Consider the following 24114-nt stretch of genomic DNA (forward strand, 5'->3'; position numbering starts at 1 on the left):
TCCATTTCCCAGCTTTACTCAGTTGCCTGTAGTTCTTTATGTAGTTGCCTGTGTCCTCGTGGTCTTTACAGTTAGCATCCTCTTTGTTCAGCCATGTTGGTTGGGTAGTCATGTTGGTCAGATTTTACAGGTATATCTTCTGACATTACTAGGAGACAAAAAAAAAATCCCAAAGCAAAGTGTGGTGATATATTGTGTACCCTAATAAATTTGCCTGAAGATCAGAGGACAGAGCCAGCCACTAGATTAGACACAGAGGTCAGGCAGTAGTGGCACACACCTGTAATCCAGCGCTTGAGATCTCATGTCTTTGCTTGGGAAGCATACACACCTTTAATCCCAAGAAGTAATATGGCAGGACAGAGAAAGGTATATATGGCATGAGGAAACAGGAACTCTCTCTCTTTAGGCTGAGGATTCCATAGAGGTAAGACCTAGTGGTTGGCTGCTCTGCTTCTCTGATCTTTCAGCTTTCACCTTGATATCTGGCTCTGGGATTTTTATTAAAAGACCATCCAAGATTCAAACAACCATAATTCCCTTGTCCCTCCAGCTCTTTAATCCTTCCATACCCTCTTCCACAATGTTCCCTGAGCCTTGGATATGGAAGTGTTTTGTAGATACATACATTGGGACTGGTTTGACAACTCTGGATGTTGATTGGTTGTCATTTTCTGTAATGGTCGGTTGCAAAGAGAAGTTTCCTTGATGAGGGATGATGACTACACTTATCTGTAGGTATAAAGACAAATGTTTACAGACTGTTGTGTGAGACAGTACCTTCCATTTTCCTCCTTTGGTTCATTTGAATTGGCTTTTCTAGATGTACTTTGAAAACAAAACAGCCCTGGTACATTCAGAGCCTGCACTTGGAACCAAGGATAAAATAACAGAGTCTACTGAAAAGGGAGAATAAAAATTTAAAAACAGAAAAAAATAGAAAATTGAGATAATAGGTCTGATTTTTTGCCAGTATTCCTAAAATAATGTTTTACTACATTTCCATAATACTTTGCCAATTACCATTCCCAGTGTGACAAATATTTCACTTTGCAGCCAGGCAGGTGATGCCTTTAATCCCAGTACTCAGGAGACAGAGGCAGGTGGATCTCTATGAGTTTGAGGCCAACCTGGTCTGCAGAGTGAGTTCCAGGATAGGCAGAGTGACCCTGTCTCACAAAACTAAAACAAACAAAATAAAATAAAATACTTCCCTTTGTTCTGTAGCACTGGGTCTACATTGTCTAGTGTTGTGTCTCTTACAAACCTTCATCGTTTTGGAAACAAATAATTATAAGATTTCAGAACTGAAAGGACCTTGGAAAAACTTAATAGAACTTTCTTATTTTGTAAATTGAGAACCGTGTTTTAGCTGAGCACCCTAGACGTGTCAAGTAGGTGACATCATGTGAATAGAACCAGGAGTTAAAGACATTGGAAAAACTGTATAACAGAATGATAAGAAAAAACAAGAAATTAAGAAAAAAACATTTCTAGGAAAAAATAAAATTTGGAATTCACAGAAGAAAAAGAGTCAGAAATTTTAAGAAAACTGAATAACACTCGAGGGATTGTTTGTGTATGTTTTTATTCATAGGCTGTGCTATAGTGTTTTTCTTTCAGACTCTTGTCCCTTTTATTTTTGTGCTTATACAAATAATAAATATTAAAACTATATTGTTAATTCACACTATATAACAGGAGAAAGCAATTTAAATCATGAAAGTAGGAAAGAGACCAGAAACACTATACTGAAGGACAGAAGTCCCCTTGATCATCCTGGTCTAATTACTGTGGACTAATTCATTTGTAAGGTACTTATCTTATCCATAATCATGGAACTTGCAGTAACTTCATTTGGGATCAAGACACTTCCCTTCCATAGTGATAACAGCCTCGGCCATGTGACTTGCTTTGGCTGGCAGCATGAGTGACCCAGCCCACATCCAAACAGAAGCATTGTATATTTCTTTTGTTTCAGAATTACTTTGTTTTCAAAACCAAATGTCCTAAGTGACTCAGAAAAGAAGGCAATTTTGAAATACAATTTTATCTACCTTTATAAGCCCATTTGTTTCTTAATACCGCTGTGATGCCTTAAACAGATCATAAAAATCCATTACCTGCACAATCTGCAAATTTCACAATCATCCTAAAACGTGATTTAAAAAAAGAATCGGCAGAACTCCTCCCAGCAAAGATTTAAACTGCTTCGTTGTCATTGCAGGAAAACATGGACTTTACTTTTAAATATTAAAAAAAAAAATCATAAGGTACTCTATGTATATAGGAGAGAAGGTCCCCCTTTCCACCATTGCCACCATGAAAATATTTGCAGACTATAAATATCTTGGTTTCGTGACCCAACTGGTTATCTGATAGTTCAGTGATGGTCTCAGTGCAGAAAGAAAAATATGTTTCTTGGTTTTAGAAGAAGGAAAGGGAAAACAAGTCCAATGGTCACATTTTTTTAATTCCGAGCTGCAAAGGAAATGTTTTCTTTCATGAGAAAAACAGTGAAAAAAGACTTCCCTAGATTTTTATGTAAAACTCAAAAGGAAAAAAAGAGAGAGAGAGAAAGAAGGCTATAAGGAAAAATTAACTTAGAGAAGAGGGAATCTTCATTTTTAAAATGGTGATAATCAGACCTGTAGTGCCACCAGGAGTCTAGGTGTATATATGGATCCAAAAAGACACGGCTAGACTTACCCACTCATGATAGCTCTTGCCTTGCAACCCCAGCACTAAAGAGGCCAATGTGGTAAGGTTGTCATGAGCTCAGAGCCAGCCTAGGCTACCGATCTTGCCGCCCTCCATTTAAGAAAATTATATAGCCAAGCTTCTACACAACTTCTTACTCAAAAACAAACAAACAAACACTACTCCTCCTTTAAATTTAAAATAGGCTCCATTTTTGCTTTCTCCCTTTCTTCTTAAATCAGACAATAAGAGGAAGTAAGAAACAGAGAAAACAAAGGGATGGATGGCACTTACACTTCTGTTTTAGTTTCAAGTCCAGGTACTTTTTCTCATTTTTTTTTCCCAAAAGGCTAAATATGCATAAAATAATCAGAAAAATGTGGTGTTCTGCATCCTGAATCCTCATCTTTCAGGCTGGACCTGTTTGTGAGTGTCAGTCAGAGCCTGCCAACTGTAGAGCTGGATTCCTGCTGGAACAGCCCAGTGCAAGAATATCAAGTTTCATCAGCAGAGGACCTACTACAATTTGCTAAGATTTGTAAGACTAGAGAACACACAGTCTGCTAGCCATACCCCGCAAGGTGGTTTGGGTAGAGGATGACTTCTGGGTGCTAGGAGATACTTTAGATTCTGGGTTTTTGTTTGTTTGTTTGTTTTGGGTGTGTGTGTGTGTGTGTGTGTGTGTGTGTGTGTGTGTGTGTGTGTGTGTGTGTGGTGTGTGAGATGAAATATTCACCCATCAAATAAGTGGATTGGATTTCCATTCCTGTTGGGAATCTGTTCTTTCCCCCTTTTTGGTGGCAATTCATTATTTTACAAGATTAATTACTGGCCATAAATCTCATGTGTCTACAATATTTGGCTTACACTCTGCCATATCCCTATAAAATATGAGTAAATCTAATATAACAGATTGTGTCATCCAATGTATGCATTTCAGAAAGTGGAAGCCAAATGGAAGTAAATTGAATTGGCTGAGTTCTAAGAACCAGAGAACTGTGTGAGGCAGTTTGGGCCAAGCACAGTCTCAATCCTCCCATTTTGCTCTTCCCCTTCAGGAACCAAGTTCTGTAATCACAAGGCCCTGGCTTTGGAAAGGCAAGCTTTATTTACCAAGAAGGACCATATTCGACAGAAATGGAACTGGATTCCTCTAGCATTTTCTCCTCCAGCTATCAGTGCACAGTCCCATCCACTCTGCCCCCAATTCAGCGACACTGTAGATTTGTATTTCCTCTCTCAACCACCACAGCACCCCACCAGGCCCAATTAGAGTCTCAGTTATTTTGGAAGAGGAGAGGTGCCCTCTTATTCCTCTGTGTCCTTTTGTTTAAAAAGAAAAAATGTACCAGGTCCTCATCTGGTTCACGAGTCACTATTCCACCAGTGATAAGGGCTCTAAGAGACAACATAAATTCGTAAAGTGAATCGGAACAGATTGAGGTCAGTTAAAATTTGTGCACCCTAGTCCAAGAGAGCAGCCACTACTCAGCTATGACCAAATGTTTTTGCGTAAGCACTTGACATACTGAAGCCAAATCTTTCCATCTTTCAAGAAAAATCCAATCAAGAAAATTAGGCAAATCTATTTTTATGGTAGATCCTATTGGTAGATTTTTAAAATTTTTAAATACACAAACATTGAGATGTGGAGCCTTCAGTTTATGATAGGACATGGCCATTTGTCTCTAGACATGTGAAGAATAAAGTTAACATCAAGATATTTCACTGAATTGAGTCTCAGTCCCTTCAAAACTGCAAACCAATTCAGTTTGCTAGAGTCTGACTGCTTCATCTTGTGATTACTCATGTATTACTCATACACCCCTTAAGTGTTATTGAGTGGTTATGTTAGGGGGTGGGTACAGAGAGAGAAAGGAGACACTACACCTGCCTTCAGGGAATTTGCAGCCTCCTCAACGAGTCTGACACACTAACTAAATTTCTAACATCAAAGAAATCTGAAAGTCTACTGTGGAGATTCACTGAACATGGATTCAGACTGTCACTGGGTGATTTTTGAAAATCAATTCCCACAGCTACGGTGCTGCTCCACTTTTTCCCAGTCTCCCATGCTCAGCTCCACCCACACAAATGCCCTGTTCGCATCATAGCTGTTGATTTCCGCACATACTCAGAGAGCTGGCTGTGCCTGTTGGTTGTGATTCATGCTCACTAAGCTCCATTATGTTATTGAACTGCACAGATTCAGAAGCCTGTGGACATTTATAACTTAAGATATAGTAGCGTTCCTTTAAAGAGTGTTTCTAATTGATTCCACTTTTCTTATTGACTTATTTCCTATCATCTGCAATCTACGTGATCTAACACTATCTCCTATGTACAACTAGAGCATAGCAAATGCCTAGCATGACGTTTAGCCACTTGAAATTAATAAAATAAAACTCATCTCTACACTGAAGAATGTCACTGTGTGACATTTGTTTTCTGTTGTTTTTTGAGACAGGGTTTTGTGACATAATCCAAATGGCTTCATACTTGTGATCCTTTTGCCTCAGCTTCTCAAGTGCTATCATTTGCTCTTAAGATATCTTACCTTACACCATAAAGTATAAATCTAAATCCATATATACTAGACTGAGAAAGGAAATTAGAATAGAAAGGTTTTCAGATATTTTCTAATCTTTCTGTGTAGTTTAGAGCTGAATTTTGGGGTCTTTGTATAGTTTTATTTTTTTCCCTCTACTTCTGGAGAAGGAACCCAAGGCCTTGCACATTCTAGGCAAGCAATCTGCCACTGAGTCACATTCCAAGGATCTGCATAGTTTTTTAAATCAATAATTTTTTTACATCTGGAGCTACTAGTTTAATCTCTCCTTAGGAAACAGACTTGGAGAAACTCAATAACCTGTACAGACTCACATCCTGGAAAGCGAATGCAACATAAAAACGGGTCTATGGAAGCCTGGGCTCTTCCTCCTCTCACTAGACCACACTTTCACTTTATTTATTCACTGGGTGTGGGGATGTGTGCACTTGGGCATGCTGGTGACTACAGGCCTGCAGAGTTCAGAGAACAACTTGAAGGAGTCAAAACTCTCCTTCCACTATCTGGATCCTAGGATGGAACTCAGGTTGTCATGTTTGTGAGCAAGTGTCTTCCCTGCTGAGTCATCTCACTGGCTCTACAATGCCCCTTTATCACAGACACTGAGCACACCCTTACCCACTTGTCACAATTTATACCTGTAGATGCTTTAACTGCTTCCCAGACTTTAAGCAAAAGAATGAATCAGGAGCTTGGTTAACTTCAAATATACATAGTTGTGTCTGACCAATTTTTATTACCAAAGCTGCAATCTTACTTAAGCCATAGTCATGGCAAGGACAAAGAGCAAAATGCTTATGGGTTGTTAGTAGTAAGTACAAACGTAAGGTATTACAGTTATTCTCTTGGAACTTACTTCAGAACTCAGCTGGCTTTGGTGAAGCAGAGTAGATTGATCAGATTTGTTTTCGTTTTACAATGCAAAGAGATGAACTACCATTGACTGTTCTTAACATGAGTTATCACCACATCAGAGATATTCCACCTCCCTTACTTGCTCTTAGCGCTACTACCTTTTGAACCCACATACATGTACTGCACATACCACATGCATTACTTAATGCATGCACAGAAGTAATTATGTATGTGTGCTGTTTCCATTTCAGCAAGTTCCACTACTCTACAAAACAAAGCAAGCAAAGAAACAAATGATAGACTACCTTCCCAGGCTCTCAGATCTATACTGCAATACCTAATCTCCCCCATCTTAGAAGTTTTTATTGAAGTACTGATGGTCATCAAATAGAATTTTCTGATGACCAAGGAGCTAAGACTACTTATAATTACATAGGATTTAATTGTCCAACATAATAAATTTCTCTAGTATTATTGTTTGTTTTTTCTCTGTTGGGGGGGTCTGCCACCCAGCTCCCAAATAAATCACACATGGAGGCTTATTGTTAATTATAAATGCCCAGCCTTAGCTTGGCTTGTTTCTAGCCAGCTTTCTTTAACTTTAAATTATCCCATCTACCTTTTGCCTCTGGACTTTTTCCTTTTCTTACTTTTGTATATCTTACTTTCACTCTTACTCCATGGCTGGCTGGGTGGCTGAGTAGCTGGCCCCTAGCATCCTCCCCTCCTTGTTCTCTTGCTCTTTCTTCCTCTCCTCCCAGATTTCTCCTTCTATTTATTTTCTCTGTCTGCCAGCCCCACTTTTCCTTTCTCCTGCCTTGGCCATTCAGCTCTTTATTAGACCATCAGATGTTTTAGACAGGCACAATAACACAGCTTCACAGAGTTAAACAAATGCAACATAAATAAATGCAGCACATCTTTGCATCATTAAAACAAATGTTCCACAGCATAAACAAATGTAGCACATCTTAAAATAATATTCCACAAGTATAAACCTGATTTTTCTTTAAGCCTTTCAATCTTGCTTAAAGTTTTGTTTTGTTTGTTTTGTGTAGTTAGGCATGGGAGCACACAGCTATAATGTCAGGTGCTTGGGAGTGTGAGGGGGAAAATTCCAAGTTGAAGCTAGACTGGACAACTCAGCAAGACACTGTCTCTAAATTACATTTAGCAAAAGGCTGAGATATAGCTCATGGCCAACTGCTTGGCTAGTGTGCACATGGCATTGGCATTGGGTTTCATTACCATTATCAAATAGGGAAAATCTGTTTTACCCATAAGTATAGCAAAATTCATTTGCAACAAGAACAATGATTCTCAAGAGAAAAACTTAGTGATTAGTCAACTGAAGAATGGGCTAAATACCTCTGCAATGCTTCAGTTGATGAAGTTAATATCATAATCATTTTAGATGAGTATATTTTCTTTTCTTTTGAAGAACTTTAAACATTTACCCAGACAAGCATACAGTAAAGTACAATTCTTTTTTCCCAAGAAACTGTTTGAGTGTATAAGGAGTCTAGTGTGTGTGTGTGTGTGTGTGTGCGTGTGTGTGTGTGTGTGTGTGTGTATTTCAAGGTCTTATATTTCCCAATTCTCCTTAAAAATTAGGCAAACTCCATTAACTTTCCATTTCAAATCACCAATCTAGTATCAATTACCTTTTTTAAAAAAATGAAATTGCAGGGTTAATCACAAGGTTACATGTGCTCTAGAGTTTCAAATTTTCATCATTACAAACTATTTATATTATAAACATACAGATTATCCTTATTGTAGTGCAGAGTAATTTAAAATATGGGACTGATTTCATCATCTGAGTAATATAATTAATATGATGAATTCAAAAGTTATGTATTAAATGTCAGACTTCCCAAATTGAAGATATACATTTTAAACCCCTTTTAGCAGCAATTTGTTTTTTAAAATATTCTTATTTTATATGTATGAGTGTTTTGCAGGCATCTATGTATGTTCACCACTTGAATGTCTGGTGCCCTGGGAAGCTAAAAGTGGGTTTGTGAGCCCTTGGAACTGGTATTAAAGAAAGTTATGAGTTTCCATGTGGGTCCTGGGAACAGAATCCAGGCCCTCTACAAGAGCAGTAAGTACAATTAACTGTAGAGCAATCTCTTCAGCCCCCAAAATATATTGGATATTATGTTGGTCTCTCTCAGAGATTTTGTTTGTTTGTTTGTTGAGTTGGTTGGTTGACTCATATTTGGGTTTTGTTTGAGACTATGTCTCACTATGTAGCCATGAATAGCCCACAGCTTGCTGTGTACATCTGCCTGCTTCTTTGCAAACAACACCAAAACACTGAAAAAATATGACCACATATTAGAGCATTTAAGAAGACTTTGATAAATTCTACAAAGCAGAATTCAATGGGCCATTTTATATAGCCAAAATATAATAAAATTTTAGATTTGTGATAAATAAATCCACTGATCTTGAAAATGTAAAATATATTTCCTAAATAATTACTGGGTCAGAAAAGTCAAAAGTTTAATTAAAGTTCTTTAATACCAGTATTGGATATCAAAATAAAATCAACAGCGATGGCCCTTATGAAATTTCTTCATCACTGTTAGTCGCTGTTCCTACTGGTGTAGTACTAGCTTATCATTTTCTTTTCTATCTCCTGTTCTCATCATTCTTGGTGAACTTTATATATCTAATATCCTTGGAGTTCTTGACTTCCTCAATGTCAAGGATGGCTTTGTTATAGTTAAAGAACATTCTTTTTAAATTGTGATGAAAATTTCTCAGTATCCTTATGGTATACTATCATCCATCCCATGATAACTTGCCTACTAAAATAACATTTAAATGGATCCTGTAAGATTTCCTATCTGTATCATGTATCTAATTATTCTATTTTTCATTAACTAATTAAGGTACAAGTATTTCTTTACCAGTAAAGTAGATGGATAATAAATACTAAAATATAGCTGACTCTGATATGATTTTTAAGCAAATGTATTTAAAATCTACATGAAAGGATCTGATTTCTAGTGTCACAATGAAATTACTACCAAAACCCATACTTTTCTGTATGTACCATGTCTAGCATTTGGGTTATTTCTCTCATATTATCATATACTTATTAGCATATTGAGCAGCTAATACTAACAATATTTGCACTAACCATCACTGACTAGAAACCTCAGTCTAGGGCTGGAGAGATGGCTCAGCGGTTAAGAGCACTGGCTCTTCTTGCATAGGTCCTGAGTTCAATTTCCAGCAACCACATGGTAGCTCACAACCATCTGTAATGAGATCTGACACCCTCTTCTGGCAGGCAAGCAGAACACTGTATACATAATAAATAAATCTTATAAAGAAAAAAGAAAAAAAACCTTAGTCTAAAAGAGTAGTAATGAGACACCAGTAAAGATATACTAGCATATATAGTGCTAGACAAGGGAGTATCTAGTTGGTGAGAGAAAAATTAATAAACGCAAAAGGATAGAAGAAATAATGGCGTATAGTATGTTGTTGACTTTGATTTATGAAGTTGCATGTATTACCTACTAACTTAGTATTAACTATTCAATAGGTATTTACTTTTTACATAAAAATGTTGGCCACATGAAGGCAACACAAGATGGTAGAGCAGACCCGTGGTGGTAACAATATCTCACTCCTCCCTTTCCACACCGCCATCCTTTGCATTTAGTTTTCATTATTTTGTTTACGTTATGAACAATTGATGACTGTTTCCCCTGGCACTTCTGGTCCAAGTTTCAGGGGAAAAAGATACCCAAGAGAAAATGCAGTGCTATGCAACATCAGGAAACCAATTTCTTTCTTTTTTAAAAGACATTTATTTTATAACTTTTTATATGCATGGGTGTTTTGCCTGCATGTAAGTCTGTGTATAACATGCATACCTAATGTCCATGGAAGCCATAAGAGGGTGTCATATTTCTTAGGATTGGAGTTACAGGTGGTCGTTAGCTGCCATGGGGTGCTGGGTCCTCTGGAAGAGCAGCAAGTGCTCTTAACCTCTGAGCCATCTCTCTGGCCCCCAGGAAACCAATTTCTAGAAGTTCACTTGTCTTACTGGCTGGTATATTAACCACCTTTGCTCCAACAAGATTTCCCAGAATAAAACCAGGACTCTGTAAGAAGAAAGAGAGAGTAATGTTAGGTAGGTGATCATTTGTGTCCAAACATTGAGATATGAAAGAAGGGAGAAAATTCATGGCATGTGCTGTTGGCAAAGTTTTTATGTTGGAAAGGAAAAAGGAGCTAGATTTAAAAATACAACAGGAATTAAATACTCACAAGAAAACAAGAGCAGTTGTTTTCCCCGTAGCATGAACATAAGTAGAGGACAGGTTTGTTTGACATATTCAGAGACAAGTTTAAGTGGGGACTGAGACTGAGCCAGTGGCGTAAGTCACACTTGGAAGGAACACTGACAGGAACAATTTCGTCGTATATGCTGGGGCACATTACGGACCCAGTGGAGGTTCTAAAATGAGGGGATGAATGCATAGAGCTAGTAGTTCAAGAGAGAATGCCCTGGTTGTGGGATGTGGCCTGCATTTAAATGGAAAGAGACTTGGATCTATTTGCATATGAAGTCACTGAATAATGTTCAGTGTATCAATTACAGTTGTTGCCTCACTGTCTGAGGTCTGAGAAGTATACAACAGTGTTTACAGATTAATGGTTTGCAAACTATCAGTCATCCATGGTGTGGCTCTGGTCCTTCTCCACACTGTGCTATCTAATCTTGAGACAACTCTAAGCTATCAGAGCAATATTATTGCTTTGTTTTTCAGCACAGGGAGTATTCTCTACATTGGATTGAGGCAATTGAACTTTTGAGAAAGAAATATAAATGATGATTTTCTAAAAGCAGGCCATATTTGGCCAACATATTTAAAGTTACGTATTGACAGTATCCATGTGTGGATGTGTGTCAAGACTAATACCTTCTCCAGTGTCCATTTCAAAAGCTGTGCATCCAGAATCTGGCTGGAGGGCCTGTCTGACTCATTGTCTACACCTTCCCCTATCCCTCCACTCCCTATCTCTGGGGCAACTCAGATTTCTGCTGCAGGCTAGAGTTTATCCTCACATCCAACTTCCAGCCCAAATCTTCCTTCCTTCCATTACAGAAGAAATACTGAAGCCATGATCCAGTAGCTCAATGACTCAGCAACCCAGACAGGAAGCCAGCCTTGTTTCTGCACAGGTTTACTCTTCAAATCCTTTTCTGGATATTAGATTCTCATGGAACTCTTTTCCTCACTGAATGACCTGTTGCAATGCTTATCCCAATGTCCTGTTTCTCTAGTACTGAGGTTCTAACTAGGTGTTATTTGTCCTCCAGAAGACCAACGTCCTACGGCCAAGTCTCCAACCTAGCCCTGCTCTGCCAAGCCCTCCTGATGCTTCCTACCTCCCTGTTGACATTTTCAGCTATTTCTTTTTAGTGAAACCCAGGGTCTCATCTGATTTATTTCCTATTCCATTCTGTTCAGAGCTGTCTGGTTTCTCAAGTCTTTAGACAGCTGACTACAACTCTAAAACTTAGCCTTTATTTTTGAAAATGTTGACATCTCAGGGCCTGCTTATCAATCTTTTATTTGTGGAAGGATTTTTTTGTTGTTGTTACAATGGAGATACATTTTCATTCTTCATTTTTATTTTTTATTTCCCATCTTCTCACTAGTACAAGTAGATATCTAGGCCTATAGTGCTTCCTGGATACAGAGAATGTTTCTGAAAAGCTGGAAATTTCTTGAAGATAGCTTTCTTGTTCTGTTAAAAATAAAGAAAAAAAATTATATTTAGTTTCTTCAAAAATTAAAAGAGAGAGATGTAATCTACAGGAAGCAAGGGATGTTGACCAGGACCATGTAAGGGAAACATCCTTGGGAATGGATAGACAACAGAGGAGTTATCTGAATACCAAGAGACTTAAGCCCAGGAGCCAGCAGTGTCTGAGCTTCCCTCACCCCCAAGACAAGAGCAGATGGAGCCAGCCATGGAAACTGATAGGACTAGGCCAGCAGGGACAAAGGTGCCGTGAGAAGAGTAGGCCAATGACGGGAGGAGAACAATAAAAAAAATAAATGAAAAAATGACCACAATAACAGTGGTTCAAGAGGGCTTCAGCTTGATTTTTTAAAATAATTGCCAGTATGGTCTGGGGAAATGGCTCAGTGGGTAAAAGCACTTGCTAGGTAAGACCAGGGACCTGAGTTTGAATCCTCAGAACCCACATGAAAAGCCAGGTGTGCCTGCTGCACAGGCTGGCCACCACAGTGTTGGAAGGCAGAGACCAGAAGACCACATGATTTCCTTGGAAGCCAGCTTAGCCCAAATAGCAAGCTTCCAGATCAACAAGAGATTCTATCTCAATGAAATAAGGTAGAAAGTGATAGAGATAGCTGGAGTCTTCCTTGCCAACTTCATGTATGTTCATAAGCACGTTCATACATTTTATGTACTTACTCACAAATTCATGCTCATACAAACACACAAACATCATTCACCATACAATAAAAATATTCTAGAGATCATATATATCAATAAAATATTTCTATTTTCTATTTCCAAGGAATTTTAATCCAAACATAGAAGGTAAGCAGTTACTCATATACTATATAACCATCTTTAGTATAGCATACCATAGTATAACAAACCTTAACATAATGTACCTGGTCCTGTGAGGACTAAAATAAATTAATTCTTATGGGAATAACCAGTAACATTCCCATAGATAACTAAAAAGATTAGTAAAATTCTCCAGGTGTGGGATCTTTCAACTATAATCTTAGCCCCTGGGGACAGCAGGGCTTCAAGTTGAAGGGCAGCCTGGGCTATAGCCTGAGTTGCAGGCCATCCTGAACTATATAGTGATGATCGTGCTTCAAAATCTGATAAACAGAAAATAAAACACAAGGATTGGTGAATTTTATGTGAGCAGAGTAACATTAAACACGAAAGAATGAAAATGCTGAAGCAGCAATATTCCTTGGGTAGTCCATTGGACTTCTGTCACTCTGATGTCCTGGGAGGTGATGGGAATGAATCAGGACTCAAAAGCACTGCTCTCCCGGAGTGTAGCAGCACAGAAGGTGATGGGAGGAGCCATTTTAGCAGTGATGGGAGACGGACACCTCACAGCAGAGACGTTCTGCACTGTTGTTCAAAGTTACAAGGACAGAAACACAAAGGACCTTATAGCTCATCGTTGATACGGAGCAGAATCAGTCTGCCTAACGTAAGATTAGCAACAGGTAAAGGATGCGATTTTATGAGTTAGACTTAATGAAAAAGATGGGTCAAAGTGGGACGAAACTTAAAAAAGGGAAAAAAGACAATAATTGGAAATGTTGTAAGTAGACCAAACAAACAAACAAACAAATGACAAACCAAATTTTATCCCACTGTTTTCACAGGAAAAAGAGACCTCAACAGAAATAGGAAAATAAAAATGAAAACTGAAATATTAAGAGTGGTTTCAGTATCTTCTCTAGAATATTGGTCAGGAAAGAAAATCATTTGATACAGTTCACTACAGGAAAAAAAATTTCTTGGCAAAAATAAATAAATGAATCAGCATCACTTTGGACCAATCCTGATGAAATTCTCCATGCTGGCACTATCAAGTAGGAATGAAAACACTATTATAGAAGCTGTGGTGTATGACTTTACCTCAGACCTCAGACAGGGCACTGAAGACAAAGAAAGGACTCCACCCAGTCTAGTCTGGTGAGCCAATGAGTGTCCTGGGGCTGCGTACAGGAGCACAGGTGACTCAGAGGCAGTTACATCACTGAAAAACCCGCCCAAGCCTGGATGATGATTCACGACAGCTGCATTTCTGGAACTCCCTATGCAAAAGGCAGGCAGTGCCACTGAAGATCTCTTCTTCCCTAGCAATTATTTACTGGTTCTATATCCTTGAGGAAGGACCTTATGAATCCTAAACTTTCTGAGCTTCCTCATCTTCTAAGTTTTCTGGGCTTCCTATTCTGTTAATTTTGTTTCAACTTCCCAAGTCTGACCAGCCTCTCTCGATTCAGGAAAAAACAAACAAACAAACAAAAAAACAGCAACACAACAGGAATGGGCTTTGTTAGTTTGGGTTGTTTTTGTCACTACAGAGTGACCAACGCTTAACCTAGAACAATTAACCTAGCAGGTCTCTGGTGGACTTTCCCATTTCATTTTACTTGATCTGTTCAGCTGTTACTGAATACTCCCTGAGAAACAAGTCTTTACCGGGAGTTGTATCTACAGCTATCAACACTATCATGAAATAGCTCTTGACCTCTGAGATCTTACTCGGTTTCAGGACTCAGTGGGAAAGCTTCCACTCATGCTTTGCTGTCCAAAGCCATGCACTAGGATGTTAAGGCCACTTCCCTCTCCTCCATAGCTCTGCATGTTCAGGTTGAAGCATCTTCTCCAGCTCTGCCACTAGGACTCAGAGTATGGAGCAAGGTTTTAGAAATGATTTATTGTTGTTATTGTTTTCTCTAGCCCTCCTCTTCTTTTATTGAATCTGAAAGTGTTTTCACCATCTTTCCCACAGGAGAAGCATTAGAAATTGTATATAAAATTATTCTGATCCCTAAACAGGAAAATCTTAGAAAATTATTTCATTTTTAGTAGCTAAGTTGTTATTCAGGAGTTTAATCCAGCCCCACTAAAAACAAGCATATTTTCTCCACACATACAGAAATCATGATTTTAGGATTGCATGTCACCATTTAAAAGCAATTGTACGGACTAGAGAGATGGCTGAGTCAGTAAAGAGGTTGCTATACAAGTATGAGGTCCTGAGTTCAGATCCCCAGCATCTCTAGAAAAGCCAAGCAGGGCTGCATGTGTCTGTAACCCCAGGCTGGGGAAAGGTTAACAGAGACAATAGAATCCCTGGAGCTCAGTGGTATGAGCTTTATATATAATAAGAGACTAAATCAAAAATTAAAGTGTGGGGGCTAATAAGATGGCTCACTGGGTACAGGCACTGCTGCCTAGTGAAATGGCCTGAGGTAGACCCTCAGAACCCACAGAGTGGGTGGAGAGAACCCACTTCCACAAGCTGTCATTTGACATCTACATGTGCACCATGACACTCCGGCGAACACACACACACACACACACACACACACACACACACACACACACACAGATACACACATACACGCATATATGCGCACACGCACAAAACACAGAGGCATACGTAACACACACATTCATGCAAGCAATTACATGGTTTTAATGATTAAAATAAAAGTAATATTTGACTCATCTTTCCATATATTCGTGAAAAATACCTTTTCCTTCTGGGCTACTAAAATATAGTTTTTTGAGCCGAGAATAAGGTAAAGCCCCTTGCTTCAGCCCTGGGGACAGCAGTGAAAGAAATTCATCCTATAATGTTACTGACAAGGACTGAACTACAGGTCTTTCACAAAAGAGAAAATGTTACTGCGTTTGAGTTCCTTTTGGAACACCAGTGTGAAAACAGATGTTAAGTCCGGCTGAAGGCTCTCCTAACTGTTTCCACACACGGGAAGATACCCTCAAACACAAACATTCTAAGCACATTTCTGGTCTCTCCAACAAGACTAGCCATGGACTTACAGGATGGAGAGAGCAGATTAGGAGATGGCCCTGGCTTCATAAACCACCTTTCTCTCCCACACCGTAGGGTCCATCCCCACCATCACCCACTGTTCCTACAAATTCACAGTGGCTATTGCAGAAGGCTGTTTGTCCCTAAAGGGAAAGGACAGATTCTCTTCTGTTCCCCTTTGTGCTGTTGTGCATGTGAAAGGGACGGCAGTATGGGTAAGAAACAAGATTGAGTTCAGGGATGGACAGAAGAGCCAGCCTGTGACCCGGGAGCTGCCCCATCATGTGCATTAATATGGTGTTTAAAGACCCTCAGGAGCAACGCAGCCATATAACTAACAGTCCCTTCTCTATTCTCCTCAGTACGTTGCCACATCAGAGTTCTTTGAGAGGCCAGAACATGCCTCTTATTAATCTTATTACCAAGACTCAATCCCTTCAGAGCAAGACTCAAATCCCACCCCAGCTCTGACACAATAGAATTCTCAGAAGCAAAAACTTCTCCAGCAAAGAGCAATAAATCAGAACCCAGCAGTCCCTCCCCGAGTCTTCTCCAGTAAATGTCATCTTTTCCAGGCAAATAGGAGCAGGCATCGAAGAGGAAGGGAGCTCGGGTTTCCCTGTGGTGTGATTACTACTTTGGGGGAGGGAGAGGCGGGGAGAGGGGGAGAAAACCCGACCCTACCTTGGAGTTTTTCAGAAAGCTGGTATTTTGGCAGTTTTTCTACGAGGGCTTTCTGAATGCCAAGTCCGCTGCAGAGCCCAGCCAGAAACAGAGACCTCCGGTGCCTCCGTGATAAGCCACTGTTACACCCGCTCTGCTTTTCAATAGTGTCAGGTGAACAGGGCCTTGCACTGCAACCTTAGACCTGGAAGAAGAGCCGCTGAGGCAAATCAGCCAAACACTGAGCACCACTGTGCTGCACCCGCCAGGCAGAGGGAGGAGGAGGCCCCGCTTTCTTCTCTGTCGGAAAGATCCTGCCACTCTGCCCCCTTCCTCAACCTTTCTTTTTCTGCTGTGTAGTTTCTTCAGGGTTATCTGTCAGTGGGCCAATGTCATCCATCTCAGGCCACACCTCTGCTTGCGCAATCGCACCCCTGGAGTTTTTCAAAAGTGGAGAACTTGACTTTTTCCGTTGTCATTTTTTTCAACGTTGCAAAGTGATGGGGGCACTGGCCTTGGAAGCCAAAAAAAAAAAAAAAAAAGACTTATACTGGGTGGTATGATTATAGATAATATATTTAACCTCTATGAACTTTTGTCTCCTCATTTGTAAAATGAAGATAATTGTACTTGCTTCACTGTGCCTTGTCAGGATGTTGGGGACGAATAAGATTATACAGAAAATACCTAGAGTCAGGTCTACTGTGCACAAAGCATTTAAACAACAGGTATAGAGTGCAGCTGTCTGCACAGGGGATGGATCTTACTCTGTCTGGAGGGTACCCTTTCCTGACATCCAGTTCTTTAGGGGATGGTCTTTGGTTCATTTTAGTTGTGCACTGATTCATCAGGAGTTAAACTGATGAATATAAACCTCTCTATCTCTAGAGAAAAAAAAAGTGTCCAACATCACCAAATTCAGTTCTTGTATCAATTTCCAAAAGAAATTGTTTGAGCATCATGGAAGTCTGTTTCTGCTCATCACTGTAACAAAATGCCGGAGAGAATCCACTTACAATGAGGAAAGGTTTATTTTGCTCAGTTTCAGAAGTTGCAGTTTACGCTTAGTTGGCCATGGCCTCTGAATGTAGGGTGAGAGTGTGTGGCAGGGACATCCTACCCCAATGGCCGCCAGGAAGCAAAGAAGGAGACAGAAAGGACCCGGGTTCCAACATCTCCCTTAAGACCAACAGAACTTCTTAGACATTTTAATAGCTACCTGGTTCCAGGAATTTGAATTAATGGCAAGAGGTCATCAGATGAAAAGAGAGAAAGGGGGCCAAAAAGACAAGTATAATTATATTTGGGGCCATTTCAATGCATTATCAGATGATATTTACTTAAAATTATACACACACACACACACACACACAATGTATATGAAACACACAGACTTGGATGGTCACCCAGGCATTCATGTAATCAGTCTCTAAAAACTGAGTCCTCAGATGAGTTAAACGCTTCATCTATTTCTTTTTAAAGGTAACCAAATTTCCTACCAAAGATATCTGCTATCTGTGAAGGAATTAGGACCTGGAGCTTATAAAGTCACTTTCTGGATCCTGAAGCCTTCTTGACAGGTTCATTACAAGGATAAATCACATTTACCTTCCTCTGACCTGTGGCAATCCTGGTCCACAGCCACCAGGATTCAGGGCTTGAGCTCACAGAGGCATCAGTGAGCATTCCTGCCTGCAGCAGCATCTCCTGCCTGCTGCATCATCTCCTGCCTGCATCATCTCCTGCCTGCATCATCTCCTGCCTGCATCATCTCCTGCCTGCATCATCTCCTGCCTGCTGTATCATCTCCTGCCTGCATTATCTCCTGCCTGCATCATCTCCTAACTGCATCATTTCCTGCCTTCGGCATCTCCTGCCATCTATCACCTTTGCAGGCTTGCTCTCCAGAGTCTTCCCACAAGTATAAAGTCAGAATTCTTTTCTGGGGGAAACTAGGCCATCTTAAGGGGGAGATGAGATCAGTAGTTTTGTTGTTGTTGTTGTTGTTTGGTTGGTTTTTTTCTCTTTTTATTATTCTTCCAACCAATTCCAGAGAGGAGGTTTGGGGAAAACTTGGTTGAGTTTATAATCCTCTTATATCAACAAACAGCAACCCAAACTGTCAGTAGCTGACTTTGCACAGCAGTTTCAAAACCAGAAACCAAAATAAACTGCCAATAGGAACCTCTCAAGGCAAGATTGGGCTGCATTCTTCCCTGTTGTGTAAGCCAGCCCCCCTTCCACCTTCCCTCCCAGAGATCATTCCACAGGGAAGGATCAGTTCCTCTACCCTGCCCCAAGCAAGTGCCCTTTGAATGCATCTGTAGTTTATAAGATTCCTCAGTCAGATTGGATGTGGCAGGAAAGGACTTCGGTGGGATCAGAACAGGAGAAAAGGATGGGAGTCTGTGAATTCTCTCCCAGCCTGACTCCTTTCCCAGAGGGTGGCTTATGGAGAGTCATGAGTCCAGGGAATATCAGAGCAAGCTCTTGCACACACTTAAAATTCAGCTGAAACTCAAAACCATTAGCAGCTGACAAGAACAGCCAACAGGATGCTGCCAGTAGCTGGGAGAGAGAAAGAAACAAGATTGGATCTTTGGGGTCTGACTGAGCAGCCCTTTGACTTTGGTGCTGATGATAAGAAAGACAGAAGACTAACAGCAACCTCTTGCCCAGCACCTGTTCTGCCCTGTGGAAGAGACCTCTTGCCATCCACTAACTCAGGCAGACACAATGCCATATGGGTAGCCCCTCACACTTTGTCTATCAGATGAGGGCCCTGAGAAGCAACACATTAATAGCGTGAGCTCGGTCATTTAGTGGCAAGGAAAAAGAGCTGTGGCTGTAACTCAGGCCTTTCTGGCTGCCATGCTCATGTGTCTGCTCTGTGTAGGCTGGGAGTTTAGATGTGGCCTCTGGATGGAGAATCCAAGGGCCACTCTGCTCTGCCTGCCATCATCTGCCTTTAAGCACATACACAGGAGGCAAGAGGTGCAAACTGAATCCATGTGTGCTTTCTGCTTCTCCCAGGGGCACAGATTGGCTCTATACCTAAAGCTGAGACAGGTTTAGAAAAACAAACCAACAAAAACAGAGAGGGCCATTTGGCAATGCTGGCCGCATAATACACCTGCCCCAAGACTCCTGGGCCCGCAGGAGGCTTACTGAACTCAGCCTTGATTGCTTTGTTTTCCTGTCTCAGGGTCCATAATTTTCTTGTCAATAATTCTTGTTTCTAACGCTTTATCCAAGTTAAGTTTCCACACACCATCTCTCTTAAACATTGCACCATGCAGCTGCCACCTTACAGAAGGCAGTGGAGAGGCTTGGTGAAGGAAGATACCAGAAGGCTACGGAGCCAACATTTCCTTGGCACTGTTTTTTCAATTTGGTAATGGACATGAAAGGGCTCCCAAAGCACAAATAATCCAATTTTTCTTTTTGGCAGAATTGCTGGATAAGTGCTTTAACTAGAACAGGGGTCTGATGAAGGGAGGCATCAAAGGAAGAGGCAAAGAAAACTTTAGAGTAGATAAGAACCCCCACAAGGAGCCCATCCTCTTCTGTTAGTGGGGTTTATGTTATGCCCAGATAGCGGGCACCCCCAAAAGACCACCATGGAGACCTTGTATGTAAAAGAAAAGAGCCTTTATTATCTTCAAACTCCGAAGTTTGGTCTCTCTGTCTGACACAGTGGTGAGAGCAGAGAGCCCAGAGCCCAGGCAGGGTGGGGTTTTTATCACAGCAGGGGTTGGAGTGAGGATTTCCAGGGTTCAGAACCCTGATTGGCTGACATTTGTCTAGGGGTATCTGTAAAACAGAAATAGGTGTGTGCTAGACTTGGGGACATCTAGCCGCCTTATCTAATGGTTGGAATGTTTGGGATGTCAGGTACTTCCCCTTAGATGTAGGCCCTCTCTGGGTGGGGTCAGCTTATGGCTTTTCCTGGGACTGGGTGTTGCCTGCCAGGAAGCCTGTCACAGAAACTGTGTGTGGGCCTCTAAGACTGTCATGGCAGCTGTGTGGTCAAGCTGTTTTGGGGCCCCTCCACAGTTTATAGTGTACATTTTAATCTTACCCAGGGAACAGTCTTATCTCCCATGTTCTCAATAGTTATCACTGCACTGTCAGAGCTCCGCCCAGTTTCCTATTTCTGTTGGTAACAAAAATACCTTTCTTCAATGCTAATGATAAAAATGATGATGGTGGGGGTTGGAGAGATAGTCTAGTAGTTAAAAGCATGTATTGTTCTTGTGGAGAACTTGGTTCCCAGCACCCAAGTCAGGTGGTTCAAAAAACTACCTGTAACTTCAGCCCCAGAGGGATCAAACTCTGGCCTCTCCTGGTACGTAACACTCAGATGCGCTCTCTCTCTCTGGAGTCTATGTTTTTAATGATGATGGCCAACAGTAACTTTTACTGTTGATACACAAACCTAAAGCAACAGCATATCTAACAGATGATATGTGCATATGTTAATATGTATGCATTAGTACACCAATCCTTACCCCAAAACTATAAGGCACATATGATGGTCTAATTTCACAGTGAAAAAAAAAAGAACAAGGAATTTAAGCCGCCTGCCCAAAGTTATAACCTAAAAAATAGATAGAGACTCCTAACAAAACTGAGGTTCGAAGAGGCTGCTACTCAAGGCCACACAGTCAGAAGGGATAGAAAAGAGTTAAAAACCAACAACGAAGGACTTCACACCACAGACTATGAGCAGCTATGCTGGAACCCACCCTACCTCACACCACCCACACACACCCTAGAAAACTAGAAGTCTCTAAGAATTGACAATACAGACGCTAATGAAGCTTTTCTTATCTTGGTATATGCAGAAAAGCACTTGATGATGATTCGGGTCACATGCAAAAGGCAGCTCCAGGCCCCTTTGACCCCACCTCCCTGCCTGAGAGCCGAAAAGTCAATATTTTGGCTCACCTGAGATCTGTTTGGGAAGTTCTGCCTAAGAAGAATGTTCCCGGCATGTAAATAAGAAGCAAATTGAGACCCTGCATCACGGAAGCTCCTTTTTTGCCTCCCTCCCACAACTACTGTGTTTATTCACTTGCTGTGAATGTCAGTGGCCTCTAGAGTCCAAAGACATGTGTCAGAGTCAGATCTAGCACTAAAAACAAGCGGCCATGGCCCACCACCTGTAAGATTCCACTGTCAATTTTCTTTCCTCTTTTTCCACATAAACAGAACAACAGCCATTAAAACGGAAGCACGAAGAGGCCCAGAGCACCTTGCTGACACCTTTTGCCTAAATGACAGCAGAATCTATTTTTCCTTCTCAAATGAACACCAGTCCCTCCCTGCCTTGCAGTTCTCCGACCACGGAGTCCTGGTTCTGGGTGCTTCTCCCAGGCAAAATGCTGTGGGTGTGCCACTTGGGGTTGTTTTTGTTTTTGTTAGATCACATATCAGGGTCAGGTGTACTCTGCCAGAAGGGCACACTGTGTGACTGGCAGCCAGGCTTTCCTAGTTTTTGGTTCAGTTTTGTTTTGTTTTGTTTTTTTCTGCCTAGCAACCAAACCAGGCATAGTTCCTGTTTCTTGGAAAGGTGAGCAGTCCTAGGGCTCTAGTGCTGCAGTGCATTCCCAATCCTGGGCATGGAGGGGCACACTCCCAAAGCTCCCTTTGTACATGAGGAAGAAGATAAGATGTAAGGGTGCCTGCAAGCCTTTTGCTTCCCTGACTTCCTTTTCCCCTCAGTGGCCGGGCAGTGATAGATGCTCCTAATGCCAGACGTGATGCATACGTGTTGTCAAGCCTGGATTAGTTTGTTACTGCTCTATTAAGTAGGTTAAGCTTTATTAAGCAGGAGAGATTAAGATTACGACTAGACAGTTGAACGAAAGAAATTACAGACTTAATGAGGGTAATGTAGATACCCTCAAATAGAAAGATAATATGTTTTCTTTTATTGGTATGAAGAAAAGAAAAGAAAAAGATGGCGATTAGACACATAGACTCACAGCTTCATCCACTAATACTGAGCAGAAATGGGCAAACAGCAGACATTAATAGACCTTTACCCTCAGTTTGGGAACTCTCTCTCTCTCTCTCTCTCTCTCTCTCTCTCTCTCTCTCTCTCTCTCATTTTTTAAGGAGTTTCATCCATTGTTTATTGCTTCTTTAAATTCTCAGTGGTTACTAATTTCAAGATAGTAAAAGCATACTTTCCTTCAAAGTCAAGATGGTGTGTTTGCACACCTACATTCTGATCACAGGTTGACAGCAGTGAATAAGGACTTAGAAGGAAACAAAAGGCATGGGAACAGCCTGGGAACTCCAGGGTCATGAGAGCCCTTTCTTGTTGGAGTCCTTACATTCATTATTTTCCCCATTTGTCTTCTCCCAGTCTTTACTGGAGCTCTTAGCAGCTCTCACTGCCATCCTCCTGAAGACGTCAAGAGACTCCTGGCCAGTCTCACTTCTGATTGTTGCTCCTGATTCTCCATCCTTCACACAGCTGCCAGACTGACAGCTCTAAAACCCCGAGCCCTTCATGTCATTCCTCTGCTGAAATTCCTTTTTAAGCCACAGAGACTCCACCTTAAGGAGTACCTTCTGTAATAATAGCCACATGTTTTCAAGGCAGGAATATTCAAATCAGCATTGCTTATTGACTGGCAATACACCGAGTGTCTATTAGTAGTGGGACTGGTTAAATAAACCATGATTCAGCCACATAATTGGAAAACATGGAACTATGGGAAAGAATGAGATAGAGCTAAATGAGCTCAGTGTTGCTGATAGGACACAACCTCGGATAGGAAGCAGAATTTACACAGTGTGCCCCCTCCTGTGTGGGCAACACAGGACGAAGAAGGGAGATGCTTATACAAAGAATGTCTGTGCCTTGGCACAGCAAGTTAGGGGTTGTGATTGCTTCCAGGAGAGAAGACATAGAACTGAAGATCTGGGATGGCTTCCTATCAAATGTTCCATATTTTTAAAACCATATGCTAGTATTACTTTTGTAACAAGAAACACTGATTAAAAAAAATCCTTCATGTAATAAAAGCAATTATCACCATCTAATGAAAGCATTTATCTCCTTGCCCCAAATTTCTTTTGATGTCCTCTCCTCTGACTAGATGCCATTGGCTGACATATGGCAACAGGAGTGATACACACACACACACATACACACACACACACACACACACACACACACACACACACACACACACACGCACACGCACAAACTATATGCTGCAGATTGTTACATAGTTCTGTGAGACTTATATGGGATAAAACACATAAGTTCTTGTGATGATAACTAACAAGGAATTCTCAACAAATTGTTAGTTGCTATTGTTATTTTATCAGAAGGTATTTTCTCTATACAAAAAAACAGAAAGGAAGAGAGAGAGAGAGAGAGAGAGAGAGAGAGAGAGAGAGAGAGAGAGAGAAAGAGAGAGAGAACGCCCTTTCTCTAATCTCTGCAGCCCACTTACACTATAAGGCTTAACCCGCATATCCCAAGCTCTGAACATTTTGTTTATGCCTTTGTGTAGTGCTTTTCATATTGTGTCATAATAATATACCAGTCTGCTTCTACCCATCTCCTACAGGGTGTTTGAAGAAAGGACTGACATAAACATCTTTTTCTAGGGTCTCATCCAGTTTTGCACTAATAGAGAATTTAGTATAATAAAAAAAAAAAAACCAAGGATTTAGCATGCAC

At 40.8% G+C, this 24114-nt stretch overlaps 1 long non-coding RNA gene across 1 annotated transcript; it reads right to left on the reverse strand.

The window, feature by feature from the left end:
* Positions 1-9978: 9978 nt before the first annotated feature.
* Positions 9979-18114, reverse strand: LOC128116214 (uncharacterized). Its single transcript, XR_008220409.1, has 4 exons — positions 18015-18114; positions 16428-16920; positions 10421-11908; positions 9979-10254 (listed from the first exon to the last, which is right to left on the reverse strand). It is a non-coding gene; the product is annotated as an uncharacterized LOC128116214 (long non-coding RNA).
* Positions 18115-24114: the final 6000 nt, after the last annotated feature.

This window comes from Peromyscus californicus, unplaced genomic scaffold (assembly GCF_007827085.1).
Source record: "Peromyscus californicus insignis strain IS unplaced genomic scaffold, ASM782708v3 Scaffold_20__1_contigs__length_68692818, whole genome shotgun sequence".
Taxonomy (NCBI): Eukaryota; Metazoa; Chordata; class Mammalia; order Rodentia; family Cricetidae; genus Peromyscus; species Peromyscus californicus.